The sequence below is a fragment of the Oncorhynchus clarkii genome, chromosome 9 (genome assembly GCF_045791955.1).
Source record: "Oncorhynchus clarkii lewisi isolate Uvic-CL-2024 chromosome 9, UVic_Ocla_1.0, whole genome shotgun sequence".
Lineage (NCBI taxonomy): Eukaryota > Metazoa > Chordata > Actinopteri > Salmoniformes > Salmonidae > Oncorhynchus > Oncorhynchus clarkii.
The window spans coordinates 39,623,550-39,633,275 of NC_092155.1; positions in this window are offsets into that span (position 1 = coordinate 39,623,550).

The following is a 9,726-nucleotide window of genomic DNA, read 5'->3' on the forward strand; positions in this document are numbered from 1 at the left end:
TGTGTGTGTGTGTGTGTGTGTGTGTGTGTGTGTGTGTGTGTGTGTGCATGCAGGAGTTTGTGTGTGCGTGCGCATGTGTGAAAGTGACTCACCCCGTGTCAGTTACTCCTCTGCTAAAGTGTCCTTTCCTGTTTGACTCCATACCTCTTCAGCCTGCTATTTTTGTACTATGCAAATCTATCAAGGGAAAACCATAGCATCCATCCAAATAACATGGATTCTTCTGACAGCGTCTTAGGGGATTTCAGGGAGTTCTGTGTCTTTAACAGTGTCACGGTAGAATCATAGATTCAGTGAAAGCGGACAGAAATATCCCGGCTTGCTCTGAAAGTCAAAAATATCATATTGCACGAGATGTTGGAGTGACCTGACCACGCAGATGCAAAGTGCAACTGAAGTTGTCTTTGCAAATGCACGCACAAATGTATATCCAGGTGTGTACGTATGTGGGTGCGAACACACACACACACACAGACTCACAGACACACACACACACACAGACACACAGAATAACCACACAAAACCCTCATACCCATACTCGGGCACATGCGGAACACACAAGCACAGACACACAGTGATATCCTATTATTGTCCTGCCGGCAGAGCGGGGCCGGCTGCAGCAGAGAAACTGGAGCTGTGATGCTGACTCAGGGAACAGGCCCAGAGAGAGAGGAGCACATTGTGCTAAAAGAGAGGATTGTTACAGACACACAAATCTTTTCTCCATCCACTTTGAGGCTTCAGCCAATGTCACCCAATCAGCTGCCGGCAGGACAGCCTGACCAGATTCATGCATCCATCCCATCTCTCTCTTTCTGTCTCTCAGTCACCGAAGATCACTCTCACTCATTCTCTCCACACACACATTTCTCTTTCACTCTGTTCTCTTTCTGTCTCCTTCCCCTTCTACTATTTGTTTGAGTCTGTTTTATTGTGTTCTGTCTCCTGCCCTCTGTTTATAAAGGCTGCAATTGTTGAATTGTCCAAGGTAGACTTCGAGGAATGATCGTGTGTGCGCGTGCGTGCGTGGGTGCGTGTGTGTTTACACGCTTGTGCGTGTCTGTCTGTCTGTGTGTGTTTGTTTGTTTGTTTGTTTGTTTGTGTGTGTGTGCTTGTGTGTTTGTGTTTGTGTGTGCTTACATCTCTTCCATTCTTTCCTCCAAAATGAACATGAGCTCAGCCCAATGTACCGTTGTATGAAGCAACTCACTGTATGAGATGCCAACCCCTTCCCTCCCCTCTTTCTCTTTGTATTTGTCTCCCTTTTTCTCTATTTTGTTTTCCCTCTCTCTCTCTCTCTCTCTCTCTCTCTCTCTCTCTCTCTCTCTCTCTCTCTCTCTCTCTGTCTGTCTGTCTGTCTGTCTGTCTGTCTGTCTGTCTGTCTGTCTGTCTGTCTGTCTGTCTGTCTGTCTGTCTGTATTTCTTGTTTTACTATCTGTCCTTTCTCTCTATCTAAAAATACTGCAGCCCTGTCACTATAACAGATCACCTCAGAGGAAATTTGGAGCCAGCACTGGACACTGCTTTACTCACACACACGCGCGCGCGCGCGAACACACACGCACACAGACATGCACACGGTGGTATTAACCAATGAATGCTTGTTCACACAGCATGTTGACATGGGCCGTACACGTGTCTGTCAGACTAACATGTCCATCATGCGGGCTCTGCTAAAAGAGGAGTGTGAGGGCAGGTATCTTTGTCAGGTCATTGGTAGCACCCAGACCCTTACGCACACAGGGACAGGGACAAACTGGTGTGTGTGTGCATGTAAAGTTCATTGTGTGCTCAGAGTAACTGAGACTGTGTCTACTGTTTTGGAAAGAGAGAAAGGAGGAATACACCACGTTTGTGAATGTATGAGAGAAACAGTGTGAGAGATTATATTTGCAGAAGAGATGGTGTGTGAGAGAGTTTTTTTAGAGAGAGAGAAAGAGAGAGAGAAAGAGTTGACAGGCTGCACTTGTGACTAGTAAGGAAATGAAATAAATACGTTCTCACTGCAGCATTCACACTCTATGTAACTCCTGAGAGTCTGGCGAGGAGAGAGAGAGGTGTCACTGTAAGATCCCAGAACTGGTGTTTCTATGGCAACAGCTGTCTCAGGGATACCCGGCCCCTAGTGATGACCTCTGGTGAACTCTGGGGACTGTTTGAATCGAAGTTACATCTTAATCTGAGCCAGTTTGCTACAGCAGGACAATATTACTGCAGCAGCAGGAAACATGAATTAGAATTAATAGGATTTTTTTTGTAGGGGTGGATCCCTTTATCTTTACGACAAATCAAGTCTGACAATTTCAGGTGGAAATTACAAACTTTAGAAGCCTTTTTAAACCTTGAATACACAACATGTTTGCCTTCCCTGTTGTGCAGGAAAACTCTCAGAAACAAAAGAGTGATCAAATGAAGCTGCTACATCTGTAAGGTCAGTTTACGGCTAGATCAGATCTGTGCTAGCCAACACCTGCATAGCAGAGGTTTTGGCAGTGTCGGAGGTCGAACCAAAGATTTTTATAACCAAGATAAACCACAGCCTGTCATTTACAATGGGAACAAATTAGTCATAAATGGGCAGAGCACAAGCTAGCGAGATCCTATTAGCCCGTTGTATATATGCATATTTCCATTAGGGAAATTGACCTTCGCACTCCTTCTAAACAACGCCATTTTTTTTTTACAACTTTGGCAAAGGTTAAAGTCTACAAAACCATTCATAACAGAGTTTACTTTTGGGAACAGAAAATGTGCAGAATGTCGGCCAAAATCCATCTCCTTCCATCTTCTCCTGCTGCCGGCCACTGGGCTTCCTCTCACTAGCATATTTGGTAGTGAGTGGAAGCGCCAAGAGAATGCTTCACATTTATACATCTGGTGAAATATCTGCCTCACTGTTCTATCTGTGGTCGAACTGTGTTAGAGCTGTCAAATCCACAAGTCCACAAGCGGCTGGCTCCTGGCTTGACATTGGATGCAACCAAACCACAACATTTTTATAACTCCTACAACTCCTACGCAGCCAGAAGTTAATGTGGCCACGTTACAAGTTCAAACACCCGACTGCATGATATTACATTGTCTACACCTCGATTAGACCGATATAAATCCTCCCATCCAAATGAACATGAAGACCTGCATTAGCCTACCCGTTCTACAGCCGTTTTGAACTTCTAACGCGGTTGGGATTATAAGGAAGGGTGTGGTTTGTGACACACAAGATCAGCTGCTCACCTATTTGTCAGCTCACACACCTCCAACTCCACCAAAAACATCCGCTATGAGGATGTATGCCAATGTGGGTTAGCGCTTGATTTGATTGAATCATAGCCTTAGTTTTCCCTCCTAAGATTAAGGGAGGGATCCTAGATCTGTGCTGAAGGGCATCTTCACCCGGACACTGCCCAACTAGCTTTATTCTCTTCTGGTCATGATGTGTCAGTGAAAGCTGTTATGTAGGAGGCTATCAGTCACATTCTGACATAACAAGAGCTCACGGTTTTTCCAATTTGACTTCAAATTCTGAAGCTTATCCAGGTTTTTCAAAAAGTCAAATTTCGAAGTTGCTCCAAACGTGACATTTCTAAATGTTTTTGACACCCTGGGTTGACTCTCAGCGCCGTTGCGTTTGGAGAAACGTCATATTTCAAAGTTATAGATTAAGACTTTGGATAGGGTTAAAACATGAAGTCTAGGCTTTCAAGTTAAGTTAAGGGTTAAGGTTTGGGATAGGGTATAAAAATACAAATTAAATTCTCCCACTCGGATTGAACACAAGATTTTTGGATCCGGAGTCATGGGATTACCTAATAGTACTCACTGTTGCCTCTAGTGGCCGGTATTGAAGGCCTTTCCCGAAGTCCTCAGGGGATGGACAGACATCCAATTTCGAAAGTCAATCTTGAGTGATCTGTCTGCTGACACGGCCAAGCCTCAGCACACCAACCTCAATCAAATGCAGCGTCATTGCTACTCTACTCTCTGTACCTGGCATCCCTGTTCATTTGGTGTGTAGTCATCTGTGACTGGAGTGTGTGTGTGCTTGTGCGTGCGTGCATGTGCGTGCGTGCATGTGCGTGCGTGCGTGTGTGTGCGTGTTAATCCTACCTGTGTTTTCACAGCCCTTGTCATCTCGTTATCACAGTGACATTTGTTCGGGCCTGCTGGGCCATCTGGATACGTCCCACACACATGTGAGAGAAACCAGCCTGGTTTAGGTCTGACTCACATCAAACAGCCTCCCTGCCCACACACTCACACACACCAACAAACACACTCAATCACACACAGAGAGAGAGAGAGAGAGATTAAAAATTGTGTGTCGATATAATTTGTGCAGAAAAACAAAAAATATCAATCAATGCATTTGTTGTGTTTCTGTTGTTATTGAATGTGTGCAGCATGCCCTGGAACAGCACCCGTGGTGTGTGTGTGTGTGGGTGGGATGGTCCCAGTATGCCAGAAGGTGGGGAGGTGGAGATGTTGATGCCACATGTTGGAGTTCTGAAACAACACATTTGGTGCCAACGCACTGTCACAGAAGTAAACATATTTCAATCGACTACAGGCTTACCTGAATGGACAACAGCAACGGAATACAATAATACATTTTATTAAAACGTTTGGGGAATGGCCTCGTCTCCGAGGGATGATCCTCGGAGCCAGATGATGTGATGGCAGCATGGTTGTTGAAGACTGGTGCTGAAAAAACAGCAACTGAGAAAAAGAGTGTAAGTTGACACATAAATACTACACCAGATTTACGGCCATGAGTTGAAAGAGAGGAAGGGGATAATTGCAAGAGTGAGCCCACAGGTTAAACATCAAGTGTGAGGTATGTGGATTCTTGTGCTGTGCTCGTAGGCTATAGGGTACATAGGTGATTGAAATTCCTCACATGGCTAAGAGAAGAAGAAACAAGACACTATGCTGCTGATGATACATTTGCCTGTACAATAAGAAATAAAGGGAATTATGTTGCTTATGCTTGCTGGATGAAGTTAAATGCATTCAGAACATCCTTCCTGATTGAACTTTCGTTAACTACAATACATTAGACATAGTACTGGTACAGAGATAGAGAAAGACAGTGTGTTAATATAATGTGTTTGTTTCAGTTGTTATATGTGCAACACATCAAACAGACCCATTGGTGTGTGTATTTGTGTGTGTGTGTGTCTGTCTGTCTGTGCGTGTGTGCGTGTATATGTGGGGTGGGGGGGGGCTGTCCCGTATACCAGAGGGTGGGGAAGTAGAGGTGTTTTTGCCACATGTTTGAGTTCTGAAACAATACATTTGGGGCCAACGTACTGCCACAGAATTCAACAGATTTGACACAGTCCCAAAAGCTCTCACAGTCTCATGTCAGAATTAGACGTTTGACCGTGTTTCTCAAACATAATTTTTCTATGTTGCTCTAAACCTAAAATTTGGAAGTGTTTAACTTTTTATGGCTGCAGGGGCAGTATTGAGTAGCTTGGATGAAAAGGTGCCCATTGTAAACGGCCAGCTCCTCAGTCTCAGTTGCTAATATATGCATATTATTATTAGTATTGGATAGAAAACACTCTGAAGTTTCTAAAACGGTTTGAATTATGTCTGTGAGTATAACAGAACTCATATTGCAGGCAATGACTTTGGAATTGTTTACCAAACGCGCTAACCAAAGTAGCTAATTGGACATAAATAACTGACATTTTCGAACAAATCAAGCATTTATTGTGGACCTGGGATTCCTAGGACTGCATTCTGATGAAGTTCATCAAAGGTAAGGAAACATTTATCATGTATTTTCTGGTTTCTGTTGACTCCAACATGGCTGCTAATTTGGCTACTGTTCTGAATGCTATGTTTCGCTGGAAAATGGCTGTGCTTATTGTGGTTTGGTGGGCACCTAACATAATCGATTGTAGTGCTTTCGCTGAAAAGCATATTTGAAGTCGGAGACTTTGGTGGGATTAACAACAAGATTAACTTTAAAATGATATAAGACACATGTATGTTTTAGGAATTGTAATTATGAGATTTCTGTGGTTTGAATTTGGCGTCCTCTATTTTCACTGGTAGTTGTCATATCGATCCCGTTAGCGGGATTGCAGCCATAACAAGTTTTTAAGGTAACATTTAGGAATTAACTCTGAATTTTAAGGTTAGGGTTAAGTTTAGGCATTAACGCTGAAATCTTACGGTTAGGCATTAACTCTGAAAGGTTAAATGGTTCAAAACAAAATCTCAAAAATAACTTTCTATCACTTGATTCTAACATGCAACCTTACATCCCAGATTTAGATGCTTATGCCAATCTGTCATCCCCTTCCACAACACCCTAGCAAAATTGAAACATACTTGAAGGTAACAGCGCTCTCTGTTGCCCCTAGTGGTCGGCTTCCATGCCATCCCTGGATGTCTTCAGACACGTAGAGCCGTCTAATACTGACTTGTAGCACAGGTGACCTGGCTGCATTTGCTACAAGCAGACTGGTACAGAGGTTACAGAGAAGAGATAGATGATCATTATCACACGCAGGCACTGCAATGTTTTTCTTTAATGCAGGACACACAGCCCATTCAAATAAATGCAACCCTGGAGGGAGAGAGAACGTGTCTTTATCTCTGAATATCTGTGTTTGTGGGGCACTCACTGAATGAGTGAGGCTTGAGAAATCCCCACGCTGCACTGCCAGAGAGTGAGAGAGCAAGAGGGAAAAATAGATACACTTCCTCCTCACCACAAAGTTTCCTGCACCTATGATTCATTCACTCTGCTCTTTGATACAGTGTGTGTGTGTGTGTATGTGTGTGTGTGTGTGTGTGTGTGTGTGTGTGTGTGTGTGTGCATGCATACATTTGGGAGCTTGTTTTCGTTCATATTTAGTAATATTATTTTAAACCTCTTCATTGTAAAAGGTTTAAACACTGTTTCCCATGATTGTTCAATGAACCATAAACAATTACTGAACATGGACCTGTGGAAGAGTCGTTAAGACACTAACAGCTTAGCCTACAGACGGTAGGCAATTAAGGTCATAGTTATGAAAACTTAGGACACTAAGAGGCCTTTCTACTGACTCTGAAAAACACCAAAAGAAAGATGCCCAGGGTCCCTGCTCATCTGTGTGAACGTGCCTTAGGCATGCTGCAATGAGGCATGAGGAGGGCAATAAATAGCCATGTCTGTACTGTGAAAGTGCTTTTCACTGACGAGTGACGGTTTTGTTTCACCAGGGGTGACAATCAGATTGTTGTTTATGGTCGAAGGAATGAGTGTTACACCGAGAGCTGTACTCTGGAGCGGGATCGATTTGGAGGTGGAGGGTCCGTCATGGTCTGGGGCGGTGTGTCACAGCATCATCGGACTGAGCTTGTTGTCATCCTGACATGACCCTCCAGCATAACAATGCCATCAGCCATACTGCTCGTTCTGTGCGTGATTTCCTGCACGACAGGAATGTCAGTGTTCTGTCATGGCCATCGAAGAGCCCAGATCTCAATCCCATTCAGCACGTCTGGGACCTGTTGGATCGGAGGGTGAGGGCTAGGGCCATTCCCCCCAGAAATTTCCAGGAACTTGCAGGTGCCTTGGTGGAAGAGTGGGATAACATCTCACAGCAAGAACGGGTAAATCTGGTGCAGTCCATGAGGAGGAGATGCACTGCGGTACTTAATGCAGCTGGTGGCTACACCAGATACTGACTGTTACTTTTGATTTTGAACCCCCCCTTTGTTCAGGGACACATTATTTCATTTCTGTTAGTCACATGTCCGTGGAACTTGTTCAGTTTATGTCTCAGTTGTTGAATCTTGTTATGTTCATACAAATATTTACACATGTTAAGTTTGCTGAAAATAAACGCAAATGACAGTGTGAAGACTTCTTTGTTTTCTGAGTTTATGTGTCTGCTCTGTCCTGAAATGTTGTGTGTGTGACATTTCTGTGAAAATGCTGAATGTGGAGAAGTGTATTCTGGTTTCAGAGCACTCTGAAAACCCACTGATTACTAGGCTGATTAGGAGATCAACATCAGTTAGAAGATCATACCCAGTTTCAGTATGACTGTGTTTGAGAACTAGTAAAGGGTAAACACCAAGATTACAAAGGTGAACCACGGTGAACCAGAAGTAATTTGTTTTTTTAAGGCTAGGGGGCAGCATCCTGAATTCTGGATGACTGATGTGCCCAAAGTCAACTGCCTGTTACTCAGGTGAAGGAGCTAGGATATGCATATAATTGGTAGCATTGGATAGAAAACACTCTGAAGTTTCGAAAACTGTTAAAATAACGTCTTTGAATATAACAGAACTGATATGGCAGGCGGAAACGCGAGGAGAATCCATCCTGATTTTTTTGTTTTGAGGTCACAGGCCATATCAATAGTAGCCTATGGGATATTCAAAATAATTCCTCCCAGATTGCAGTTCCTATGGCTTCCACTAGAAAGGGTTTTAGGCTTGTTTTTTGAAAAAATAACGAGTAGTTGTAGTTTTTCCATGGTGTCTCTCATTAGAAAAGTGGTGAATGAGGTGCGCGCTTTTTGTTATTTATCTTCCCTATTGAACATACTATTCGCCGTCTTAAATTTGATCATTTATTTAAATATTAGAGCACCTGAGGATTAATTAGAAACATTGTTTGACTTGTTTGGACGAACTGTACTGGTAACTTTCTGGATTTGTTTATATGCATATTTAACGAGTGGATTACTGAATCAAGCGCGCTAAATAAACTGATGTTTTTGGAATATAAAAAAGGACTTTAGCGAACAAAACAACCAATTGCTGGGACCCTTGGGATTGCAAACAGAGGATGATCTTCAAAGGTAAGTGATTTATTTTATCGCTACTTGGGATTTTGTGATGCCTGTGCTGGTTTGGAAAAGTATTTTGGTGTGGGGCGCTGTCCTCAGATAATCGCACGTTATGCTTTCGCCGTAATGCCTTTTTGAAATCTGACAACACGGTTGGATCAACAAGAAGTTAAGCTTTTAAACGATGTAAGATATTTGTATTTTGAATTTTGCGCACTGCAATTTCACCGGATGATGTCGTGGTGGTACGCTAGCGTCCCACCTAGACCAAAGAGGTTTTTAACAAACATTGGTCTCTTAACTTGTTGAGGATAGGGGGCAGTATTTTCACTTTGGAAGAATTGCGTGCCCATAGTGAACTGCATCCTACTCTGTCCTAGATTGCTAATATATGCATATTATTATTACTATTGGATAGAAAACACTCTGAAGTTTCTAAAACTGTTTGAATTATGTCTATAACAGAACTCACAGGGCAGGCAATCTTCCAAACAAGAAGTGAAATTCTGAATGCGGGTCTACTTTGACGTCATCGCCCCCTCCTTTCCCAACAAGATATGGATCTGGTAGCACTTCCTACGCCTTCCACTAGATGTCCTCATTCAGTAGAAAGTGGAATGGAGCTTTTACTGTGAACTTTGACCGAATGGGAGGGGAAATAGTCACTGTCCCGACAGAATGCCATTTTCCTGTGGCGCATTTCTCTGTGGGTGCCACCGCCGTTCCATTTGGCTGCAGCTGAAAACGTATGATCCGGTTGGAACGTTATTGGATATATATGAAAATAACATCCTGAAGATTGATTCTCTACTTAGAAAGTCCAGTTTATTCGACCTGGAATATATCTTTTTGAAGTTTTCGTGTGAGTTGTCCTGGACCAGCAGTCAGTTTTTGGGCATGTGAGCTGAAAGTGGTAGCAAAT